A 12,521-nucleotide genomic window follows, 5' to 3' on the forward strand; every position below is an offset into this window, starting at 1 on the left:
TTATATGTCAGTGTGCTTAGGAACTATACTGTTGCAAACTTGATCTAGTCTAGATGCAGGAATGTTTTTAGAGGGTTTCCCCTCCAAACTTGGCAGTTTTATCTGTTAGTATTGGCAATTCGTTAAGCAAGAATGTCCAATTTTTCCCCAGTCCTGCATATTTGGCAGGAGTATTGTTGCCTGCCTTAATAGCTTGCAAGTCTTCTATTTTTGACCATTTGGGATCAGATATTTCAAAAGGGAATGAAATAGATGACTTCTCAGTAGGTCTGCAAAATGACTGGTTTGGGGCCATACTGAGCAGTCCTTGGCTATCTTTGTGCAGCATCTAATCAGATCTTGCAATGAGAGCCCAAACATCTGAGAAGAACTTTTTTCTGGAGGCTTTTGTATTTTCTCTACATGAGAGCATGAATGGAAGGTCCAATTCATTCATTCATTCGATTTCTATACCGCCCATCCAAAAATGGCTCAGGGCAGTTTACACAGAGAAATAATAAATAAGATGGATCCCTGTCCCCAAAGGGCTCACAATCTAAAAAGAAACATAAGATAGACACCAGCAACAGTCACTGGAGGTACTGTGCTTGTAGTGGATAGGGCCAGTTACTCTCCCCCTGCTAAATAAAGAGAACCACCATGTTAAAAGGTGCCTCTTTTGCTAAGTTAGCAGGGGATTCAAATTCATTTTTATTTCTCCTAGAAATTGGCCAGATGCAATAACTCTCTTGGCTTCACAAGATCAAATGCCTTTTGCGTTCAATGAAATATGACTCTCGCTCCGCCCAAGCAGAGGGCAGAATACCATCTAAAACCATCAGACTGCTGTATATAGGCAGCCTACACAGTGTAATCTTCAGCCCAAATGCCCTATATGTTATACAAATGCAGTATTTATTTCTTTTGAAATATTTATATCCTGCCCCTCCAGCACAATCATGCTCAGGACAGCTCACAAAAGTAATAAAATCATAATAAAACATGGAAAATAAAAACAAAACAGGCAGTAGAGCAGTATGAAGCTGGTAAAACCTAGCTAAAAACTGGAACTCAGTTAAAGCCAAGCTTTAAAACACAACAGAGACAAACATTTAATATGGGCTTTGCTGCAGCCCTCAATCATGCAGGCTGAATGAGTGCAGATTTGTTGTACATGTGTAGTCTAGTATCTTGCTGGGACCTGTCCAGCACTATGTACTTACTTTTAAAGTGTAGCCTACTTCCATATTTTACAATAATACACAACTCTAGGTATATTCAATTTTAAAAGGTTGCAATCCTGTATATACTTGTACCATAGTCAATAAAAAGTGCGGTGACACTAGAGACTAATTTACATTGTGGCATGAAGTTTTATAGTGAGTACCCAGCTGTATGATTTAGTTTGGTTTTCGTGTGGGTTGATAACTCTTTTAAAACATTTTTTTCTTAATGTCAGATAAGCAATAAAAATTGTATTCCCCGCCCCCAGTACTAAAATCTGATTTATCCAACTTCATATTTTACTGTGAATGCCAGGAATGATTTTGTTGATTAATTTCCAATAATTTTCTATCAGGTAGTGTGAGGGGAAACCATGTTTCAGCCCTTGGCGCTTCTAGAGAACCAATAACACCGCAGAATAGTATCTGCTGCTAACATCCCTTTGGCTGCTCACCCTGTCTGAGTCTCACCACGTGAGCCAGCGTGGTGTAGTGGTTAGAGTGCTGGACTAGGACCAGGGCAGGGATACCCGAGTTCAAATCCCCATTCAGCCATGAAACTAGCTGGGTGACTCTGGACCAGTCACTTCTCTCTCAGTCTAACCTACTTCACAGGGTTGTTGTGAGGAGAAACTTAAAATGGTAGTACACGCTCTGGGTTCCTTGGAGGAAGAGCGGGATATAAAATGTCAATCAATCAATAACTAGCAGTAATGGCATCATGATTACTGAGATAAGTACCTTCTTGTGTGCAGAGGTGCACCTAGGTAGTTCTGGATCCTGGACCTAAAGGCCTTTGGAGACTACCACCCCCTACCCTGCAAATTAAGTATAATCAAACTCGTCCGGGTGACCACATCACCCAGGACAGACAAAAAAGGTTTGGGGGAACTCAGGGGCTGTGGAGGCCCTGGACTTCGGCCCGGAGGTCCAGGGGTAAGAACGCCTCTGCTTGTATGCCTCTCATCCTTTGCTGCTGTTGATTGATTGCTTAAGTTAATTGATTGCTATTGTTAACCACCCAGAGATGAAGGTTTGGGGTGGTGTACAAATTTGATAAATTTTATTATTGTTGTTATTAATAAGTGCCGTCAAGTTGGTGTCAGCTCTTAACAACCACCCTGGATTCTCTGCGGATGATCTGTCTTCAGTGGCCTTTAAGGTCTCTCAGTGGTACATTCATTGTTGTCGTAATCATGTCCATCTACTTTGCTGCTGGTTGTCCTCTTCTCTTTCCTTCAGCTTTTCCCAGCATTATGGACTTCTCATGGGAGCTGCTGTTAGCTGGTCCTTAATTTGGAGCGAGGGCAGTGCCCCTAATCCTGGTCCACAAATGACACAAAATAACACATTATTATCCTAGCTGAGGTGGCCTCTCCTTCACCCAACTTCCACCACAGGATACTTATGAACTATCTTACCCAAGGGAAGGGGAAAAGGCAGAACAATGTATTAGAATTCAGCAGCATGCCAAGGGCATCAGTGTTCCCTCTAAGGTGTGTGCTTGCACTCGTATGTTTTTTGATGTCCGCTCAGTTAATTTTAGATCCCGCTCAGGTTGAATCAGGAAGGCCCCACTCTGAATCCATGTGCACGCACACTGCCTTGATACTACCGCCCAGAACAAAACTCATTCGACACAGAGATTGAAAAAAATGAGGGAACACTGAAGGGCATACATTTAAGCTGTCAGTTGGCTTGTGGCAAGCAAGAAAAGCTACTGCTGCAAACAAAGTTTTGCCTCTTCAAACTTCAGTGGTATACATGTTCTGGATGTTTGTCTTGTACATTGGGCTAGGCATTTCTAAAGTGGAGAAGAAATGTTAGCTTATACTTTTTGAAGTAGATTTAAGGGAGGCTGTGTTCCAACATTTCTGTAGTCTACAGCAATGCCCAAGTCTAGATATTAGCTAATCTTGCTTGTCCAGCATGGTACACTAAAGGTAAAGTGGCCATCGAGTTGATGTCAACTCCTGGCGACCATAGAGCCCTGTTCCATCTCCCACGCAGTATGACATGATGCCTTTCAGCAGCTTCCTATATCGCTGCTGCTTGATTTAGGTGTTTCCCATAGTCTGGGAAACAGACCAGCAGGGATTTGAACTGGCAACTTCTGGCTTGCTAGTCAAGTCATTTCCCCGCTGCACCATTAGGCGGCCTACAAAGTAGTAAATTCAGTTGCTTGGGCAATCTTTTTGGCTGTTTCATAGAGCCAAAAAGTTCATAGAACTTTTCAATGTTTCATTGAAAAGAAAGAGTATATACTTCCTATAGTGTGTGTGTGTGTGTGTGTGTGTGTGTGTGTGTGTGTGTGTGTGTACACACATACATACAGAAACATACTTCATTAAGAGTATATACTTCCAGCATATGCCTGCATATACATACCTAGGTGTATTTCCACAGACATTTCTCCTTTTTTCATATTGAATGAAGCAGTCAAAGTGCCCCCCAAATAGGATACTAATTATTGTTACAGTTGAAATATACATCTTAGGTACTGGTTCCAAAGCAGTAACTGATTGGTGGGGAAGTTGTTAGAAATGTAATGAGGCTATTCAAACATGTGTGCAAAACCGGGCTAAGGGAGCCCAGTGTGAACCACTGGGATTGGGCTGATCCTGGTAGCAAACCCCCCCACCCCCGCAAGTAGCCACCCTTTAAAACAGGGTTAAGGGAGCAAGCGCTCCCTTTCCCCTGTTTTTTTAATTGACTGGCAGCCACAGGAGGAGTGGTCATCTGTAGGGAAGGTAAGTTATACTTACCTTCCCCACAGCCTGCTCTGGACCCAGGGCAGGATTAACCTAGTAGCAAAGGTTGCATATGATACAGGACACCCCACATTTTCGAGGGCCCCACACTAAATGTTGGCTAGTAATGTGCACGGAACCACCGCGATGGGGTTCAGTGCCGGGGTATGTGTCTTCCTTTAAGGGTGGTGGAGGGTGTATGTACCCCTCCTGCCGCTTTTCCCCCGCTGGCACTCCATTTTTAGGAAACTTCTTGGGGCGGCAGCGTACCTCCCTGCCACCTCTTCCCCCATTCCTGGCCTGAAGTGGCGACTGCGCGTGTGATGTGTGCGGTGGGCACACGTGCAGTCTCCACTTCTGGCCAGGAACGGGGGAAGGGGCGGCACAGAGGTACGCTGCCGCCCCAAGAAGTTTCCTAAAAACAGAGCACCAGCGGGAGGGGTAAGTGCACCCTCCCCTGCCCTTAAAGGAAGACACACACAGCCTGGCGTCAAGTCGGCGCCTGTGCGAACCGGTTCAGAGGCCTTTTGAATGGCCTTCAAATCGGTGTCTCACTGTATTATCATAATCTGGCAACGCTGTTGTTTACATGTCAGAGCGGGGGAGCTGCATGCTGCATGGTATGTATTGTGGGTTCTGTGTGTGTGCAGGCATGTTTTGATTGGCTCCTTGGTGTCATCTGTGCAGGCGTGGTGTCCTTTGTGCTGTCTCCCATGCTCCCAAGCCGCTGTAGCATGCACTGTTACGCCGCTGGAGGGTGTGCCACATGGTGAGCCTGCAATAAGGGATGTGCGACTCCAGGGCTGGATGCGGTCAGATATCAGTGGCTGTCAATTAATTACTGTCACCATGTGACGAGAGTGTGATTGTGTGCCGTGTATAAATGCCCGCTTTGAGGGGTGAATGGGGAAGAGAAAATACATGTGCAAACTCATTGTGGTGTTCTTCCTCAGGCATAACTGAAGTAGTATGTAATCATTACAGACGTCATTAATAACAATATGAATAAATAATTTTGTTCAAATTTAACTTTATTAAATTAGTTAAGTATATGTTTAGACTGATGAGTGTTATGTAAAAGTGTGGTGTGATGTGAAAGAGTGGTGTGGATGTGGTTAGTGATGAGAAGATGTGGTGGAAGTTTCAACAGTTTTATGTGGCACAACTCAGTTCATGATTCTTCATTATTTTCCTGATTTTCGGTAGTCTGAACCAGCTCAGGAACATACAAGTTCGGATTAGACTGTGAGGTTCAACCTGTATTTCCCAATTGAAATGAGTTTCAATAAGCAACTAAACAGATAATTTTCAGAATGCTATTCCTAGTTCAAGTTGGTTGTTGAGTTCATGTGATCCACACACACTCATAGCCACACCAGTCATACTGGATCACATTATTGGTGAAGTGAAGAAATACTAGTATTATTCTGTTTCATTGGATTCTACTCCAGATATATCTAATGTGGACCAGCTGACTTTGACTGTGTGCTATGTTTTGCCATCTGGACCAGTTGAAAGATTTGTGAGGTTTGGGGATATGGAAGGTCATAGTGCTGAACAGCTCGCTCAAAGTTTACTTGACTTTTTAAAGTTGTGGTCAAAGTTATGACAATGCCAGCAACATGAGTGGCAAGTAGTGGCTTACAAGCACAAATTAAAGAGCTGAATGAGTTTGCAGATTACATTCTATGTTGTGCACATTCACTAAATTTGGTTGGGAAATGTGCTGCTGAATGTTGTCAAGAAGCATTAATTTTCTTTCAATTTGTAGAAAGCCTGTACACATTTTTTTCTGCTTGTACTTATTGGTGGGATCTCCTTTCTGCTGCATTATCTAATGGTGGTGCTCATTTGAAAAGATTGTCAGATACCAGGTGGTCAGCTCGTGAAGATGCAACAAAAGCACTTTTACACAGCTTTTCTGCAATAAAACAAGTCTTGGATGATATTTCAAATAACAATTATCAGAAGGCAGAGTGTCAACAACAGGCTCATGGACTACTTTCAACCATGATGAAGTTGGAAACACGAATAATGGTTATATTGTGGGATCAAGTATTACAGCATTTTCAAATGACCAGTGCTTCTTTGCAATCTTCTGGCCAAGACTTGAACACAGCTTGTGCACTCTATGAATCCTTGCATAGATATATTCAAGCGATGCGGTCTTCTTTTTCAGACATTGAGCAAAAAGCTAAGGATCTGACTGAGTGTGAAGATTATCAACAACAAACTCAAAGAGAACACAAGCAAAATTGTGCATATGATTATTTCAGTGGATCCAGCACTCTTGATCCACTTGTTGAATCTCAAACGCCTTCTCAGAAGTTTAAAAGCCGAACATTTCTTGCCATTATTGACAGTTTGCTTTCTGCCCTGTCAAAATGCCAGAAAGCTTATCAAAAGATGAATGGTGTATTTGGATTCCTTCATCAGTTACAGTTGTTTACACCTGAAGAGATTGTAAAGAGGTCATCAAATCTTATCAAATCATATCCAAAAGATCTGGAAGAAAGTCTTGGTGAAGAATTTGTGCAGTTTACTGAACTGTTGAAAACTGATCTTGCTTCTCATATTGGCACCAAACAAGACCTTGCAGAGTTACAGTTACACCATTTGATAACTGACAATTCCTTGGAGTCTCGTTTTCCAAATGTAGAAAATGCCTTTCATGTCTATTTGTCACTCATGGTTACCAACTGCAGTGGCCCACTCTTCCTGAGCAAACTGCTCCAGCTGTGTCAGGTTTGAAGGGTGCCTTCTTCAGACTGCATGTTTCAGTTCTTTCCATAGATGTTCGATAGGATTCAAATCAGGGCTCATAGAAGGCCACTTCAGAATAGTCCAAACTACCTGTTGACAGGTGCAGAAGTCTCATTGAGAGCTACAGGAATCGCTTGTTTGCAGTGATTGCCGCTAAAGGTTGTGCAACAAAATATTAGGTTAAGCATCCCATCATTTTTGTCCATGCCATTTTCATTTGTTATTTTTTGAATATTTGTTATTATTTGAAATATTATGTTGCATCAAAACTCTAACGCAAAGTCTGGTTTATGTTAAAGGCAGAATAAACAATGATGGGTGCCAATTACGTTTGTTAGTTTCAAGTTATTTCAGAGACAATTGTGGGTTCTTTTTTTGTGGAGGGTTACCAACACATTTGTCCACATGTGTAACTCCAGTGTTGAAGGCCTTGGTTATAGAGAGCTGAAAATTTTCTTTCTCCCATACTTCCTGTTTTAATCTGTATCTCTCTTCTGGATTTAGCTGTAAAGTAAATAATGGGTGAATTCCTGTCAAAGGGCTGCTTCATATTTCTTAGCTTCCCAGTATGTACACATGTAGCAATTTGCATAGTCATGTATCTGCCTATGTGGGATTCCCCTGCACAGAAGTGACTTCCATGTAGTGTTTGGAGTGGGTAGCATGGAGAAAAATGTTGTACTAGAACAGAGGGTAGCACTGTCATGATGCTTTGAGTTAATGGCAGGGGGAGGGGTTTCATGCTTCTAGCTAAAGATGTCTACAGGGCGAGGGCAGGGTCTCCTCCATTACAGCAGGGCACCACCTTTATGCATAATTTGGGTATGTGGCCCAATTGGGACCTGTTCTCTCTCTTTTTTTTTCCCCCCACCTGTGTGCAGAATGAATTTTGTTCTGGGCAGCAGTATCAAGGCAGTGTGTGCACATATACATTCAGTGTGGGGCATTCCTGATTCAACTTGAGAAGGATCTAAAATTAACTGAGCAGACACTAAAAAAACTTGTGAGCGTGCACACATGTGCATGCCTTAGAGGGAACACTGATTGGGACTGACTGCCCATTTATGTGCACATGCGCTGGCAAGTGTTTTCCTGCTGAATGCAATGTATATCTAACTATTTTAATTCTGTGAATAATTTTTTCTGATGTAGTTCAGGAACCTATCAGTTTCCTAGACTAAAATTACTATATACAGATTGTCAAAAGCAAGCAGATCTATAGAATTAATTCTCCTAGCCAGCATGCATGTCCAGGATTTGGCGGCGGAACTCTCGTGACATGCTGTGAGAATTCCGGCGAGAGGCCTGGCCGAGGGAGGAGGAGAGGGGGAAGAAAGTGGCGGTGGAGGGGGTGGAGAGAAAAGTGGTGGTGGGCAGGGGGAGAAAAAAGCAGCAGCAACTGGCCGGCGGGAGGGGGGAGAGAAAAGCAGCGGCAGGCGGAGGGGAGGAGAGAAAAGTCACGGCAGTAGGCGGACAGGAGAGAGAGAAAAGCAGCGGGGCCCTTCTTGGCCGCCCGGTGAGGCTCTGTGTGGGGGGAGGAATGGGAGGGGGAGGGCTAGAGAGCACGGGGCTGGAGGAAAGGGGAGGAGAGGAGAGACCGGGGCAGGAGGGAGAGGGAGGGGGGGAAAGCCAGCCCCCAAGCGCTGCACAGATGCTCTGTGCAGGGTCGGCTAGTACAAAATAATTCTACTGAAAGACATTCTACTTTTCCTCAAAGTGCCTACTGTCTCCTCCTGAATCACTTTGCTGATGCAGTTTGGGGAAAGGGTTAAAAGCTAAGAGGGAAATGAAGGCAAAACTGTAGTTGGGAAACTGCGGTCTTTCACCTGGAGAGTATCTCCCCACCTCATCTAAACTGCACAGGGGAATTGTCCCCATGTATTTTTATTGCACATGTTGCTCCAGTTTCCCTTATTTGCTTGCCTACAGTTCAACATAGCTCCCCTCCAAGTGGAGAGGCAAAAACTACCAGGTTCTAATAGCCCTGGAAGCAAATGATTATGCATTTATGAGAACACAGATAGGTGAATATAGTACAGCTACTGTCTGGAATCATAAGGAACAGTGCAGGATTTGGGGAAGCAGGGAATGCCCATGGGATGAAGTAGCAGGAGCCAAGAGAGGTGGGATAAAGCCAACTGGAAGATGATTTTGGAGTTGGCATTTTCCTAACTGACTTACCCACAACCCATATTTAAATGTCTACAGTTTAGTGGACGTTGTGCCAACAAACTTCAAAAGCTAGATTGCCAATGGGACAGTTTAAGACACCAGAATTAAAATATCAGAACATGAATTAAGCCAAGATGCTGAAAGGCATCATTTCAAACTGTGTGGGATGAGACAATGGTAAACTACTCCTGTATGCTACCAAAGAAAAACCACAGGGCTCTGTGGGTGCCAAGAGTCAAAATTGACTTTCACATTCATACCATTCGGTGTTGACAAGATTTGCAGGCTTAATTTACCATTTTACTTGTGATTTTGCAGAATCTCCACCCCCACCCCACTTACCCCTGTAAATGAGTGTGTGAGTGAATAGGGCTGATGCATGTATCTAAATTATAATGTTAATGGAAAATAGTCCTATCAGTTTGTCATTTAATTAAAGTATATAGTTACTTTAATCATTAGGAAAGATAGCATCAATTGCTATATTTCAAGCTAAATTAGTTGATAACTGGAACAGTTTCATATAACTGAGAATTAGAACATAAGAACAGCCCTGCTGGATCAGGCCCAAGGCCCTTCTAGTCCAGCATCCTGTTTCACACAGTGGCCCACCAGATGTTGCTGGAAGCCACAGGCAGGAGTTGAGGGCATGCCCTCTCTCCTGCTGTTACTCCCCTGCAACTGGGACTCGGAGGCATCCTGCCTTTGAGGCTGGAGATGGCCTACAGCCCTCTAACTAGTAGCCAATGATAGACCTCTCCTCCATGAAGTCATCCAAACCCCTCTTAAAGCCATCCAGATTGTTGGCTGGCACCACATCTTTTGGCAGAGAATTCCACAAGTGGATTATGTGTTGTGTGAAAAAGTACTTCTATCTGTTGGTCCTAGATTTCCTGGCAATCAATTTCATGGGATGACCCCTGGTTCTAGTATTATGTGAGAGGGAGAAGAATCTCTCTCTATCCACTTTCTCTACACCATGCATGATTTTATAGACCTCTATCATGTCTCCCCTCAGTCATCTTTTTTCTAAACTAAAAAGCCCCAAGTGTTGTAGCCTTGCCTCATATGAAAGGTACTCCAGGCCCCTGATCATCTTGGTTGTCTTCTTCTACACCTTTTCCAGTTCTACAATGTCCTTTTTTAGATGTGGTGACCAGAATTGTACGTAGTACTCCAGGTGTGGCCACACCATAATTTTGTATAAGGGCATTATAATATTGGCAGTTTTATTTTCAATCCCCTTCCTAATGATCCCTAGCATGGAATTGGCCTTTTTCACAGCTGCCGCACATTAAGTCAAGACTTTCAGCGAGCTGTCCACCACGACCCCAAGATCCCTCTCCTGGTCAGTCACCAACAGCTCAGATCCCATCAGAGTATACTTGAAGTTAGGGGTTTTCATCCCAATGTGCATCACTTTAACACTTGCCAACTTTGAGCTGCATTTGCCACTTTGTCACCCACTCCCCCAGTTTGGAGAGAGCCTTTTGGAGCTCCTCACAATCCGTTTTGGATTTCACTACCCGAAAGAGTTTGGTATCATCTGCAAATTTGGCCACCTTGCTGTTTACCCCTACTTCTACTAGATCATTTATGAATAAATTAAAAAGCACCAGTCCCAGTACAGATCCCTGGGGGACCCCACTTCTTACTTCCCTCTGTTGTGAAAACTCTCCATTTATACCTACCCTCTGTTTCCTGTCTTTCAACCAGTTAGCAATCCACACATGTACTTGTCCCTTTATCCCATGACAGCTAAGTTTCCTCAGGAGTCTTTAATGAGGAACTTTGTCAAAAGCTTTTTGGAAGTGCAGATATACTATGTCAACTGGATCACCTTGATCCACACACTTGTTGACACTCTCAAAAAACTCCAAAAGGTTGGTGAGGCAAGATTTACCTTTGCAGAAACCATGCTGGTTCTCTCCCAGCAGGGCCTATTCTTCTATGTGCTTTACAGTTTTATCCTTGAGGATGCGTTCCATCAATTTTACTGGGACGTTAAGCTAACCGGTCTGTAATTTCACAGATACCTTTTTTAAAATCAGTGTTACATTGGCTACTTTCCAGTCCTCTGATACAGAGCCCAATTTCAGGGATGTTATATATTTTAGCAAGGAGGTCAGCAATTTCACATTTCAGTTGAGAACTCTTGGATGGATGCCATCCAGCCCTGGTGATTTGTTAGTTTTCAGTTTTTCCAGACAGTTTAAAACATCATCTCTTGTCACTTTTATCTGACTCAGTTCTTTAGCCTCCATCCCTAAAAAGCCTGGTTCAGGAACAGGTATATGCTCAGTATCTTCTGCTGCGAAGATGGATGCAAAAAAGTCATTTAGTTTCTCTGCAACCTCCGTATCCTCCTCAATAATTCCTTTCACTCCCTCATTGTCTAATGGTCTCCCTGGCAGGTTTCTTGCTTCTGATGTATTTAAAGTAGTTTTTGTTATTCCCCTTGATACTTTTGGCTAAACGTTCCTCAAACTCTCTTTTTGCCTCCCTTATTGTCACCTTGCATTTCTTTTGCCAGAGTTTGTGTTCCTTTCTGTTCTCTTCATTTGGACAGGCTTTCCAATTTCAGAAGGAAGTCTTGATTTTTTTATTAATAATTGAAACAGTCAAGCATGGCAACGTCTCCCTGATTCCTAAACAAGTTTAATTATCTGAGTGCCAGTTTCCCTCACCCTCATTTATGGTAAGGCCGCCAACAACAAAGGGTGAGCAATGAGATTTTGGTGAACTGTGGCAGGCAGAGCAGGGAGAAGAGTAGCAGCAGTACATTTTAATTATCACTTAGCTAGAGGTGAGGTCCAAAGACTGCTTCTCCCCTGCTGTCCCTCAACTGCTCCTAAGAATCTTGGAACTTTCTGGAGTGACGGGCAAGAAATGTGGAGATGAGGGGTGGAGAATGAGTCAGCAAGCTCTTCCCCTTGCCACCAAAGTGCTTTCTGTTTGCACACAGGACTCTTTGGGGCCTAGCTTCTCTTTGTACAAAATAGCCCTTCAAACCGTTAATACAAAAACTAAATTTGAACTGCATGTATGAGAGACCTTGTAAAACTTTCACTGAAATAAATAGGACTTTGTTTTTAAGTTGGCCAAAAGTTTATTCAGTGCAACCATAGAATAGTCTGTCTTGTGAGGACCTGCTACTCTGGAGTCCTGGCAGATGTAATGACACTAGTATGAACTGGTGTAACTAATGACTCCCATTTTAGTCAGAAATGTGTACCTTATTGGTTAACACGTTAAGACATTTAAAGGATATTAAAGGATAGTTTATCCTGATATTTTAAGGACAGTTATTTTGATGTCATTTCAAGACTACTTGAATTCTGTGCTTGTACAGTTACTGCATTGGCTTAGAGCTGTATTTCTGGAAATCCTATTTAGGTTATTTATAATCACTTTTTCTCTTTATTCAGAGTTTAATAGATGCACCCAATCGAAATTGGTAACATTTTATTCCTTGGGTGGGAAAATGTGTTTATTACTATATTTTATTGAACCTTTTGGGCAGCATACTGGTACAAGCCCACTAATGTCCCATTACTCAAATAAATTTACCAATAATACTGACAACATGGTAAAATACAATAAGGTGACTTGATCTTGCTTTGCGGCTTCCTAT

Source organism: Hemicordylus capensis, chromosome 1, assembly GCF_027244095.1.
Source record: "Hemicordylus capensis ecotype Gifberg chromosome 1, rHemCap1.1.pri, whole genome shotgun sequence".
In the NCBI taxonomy this organism is placed as follows: domain Eukaryota; kingdom Metazoa; phylum Chordata; class Lepidosauria; order Squamata; family Cordylidae; genus Hemicordylus; species Hemicordylus capensis.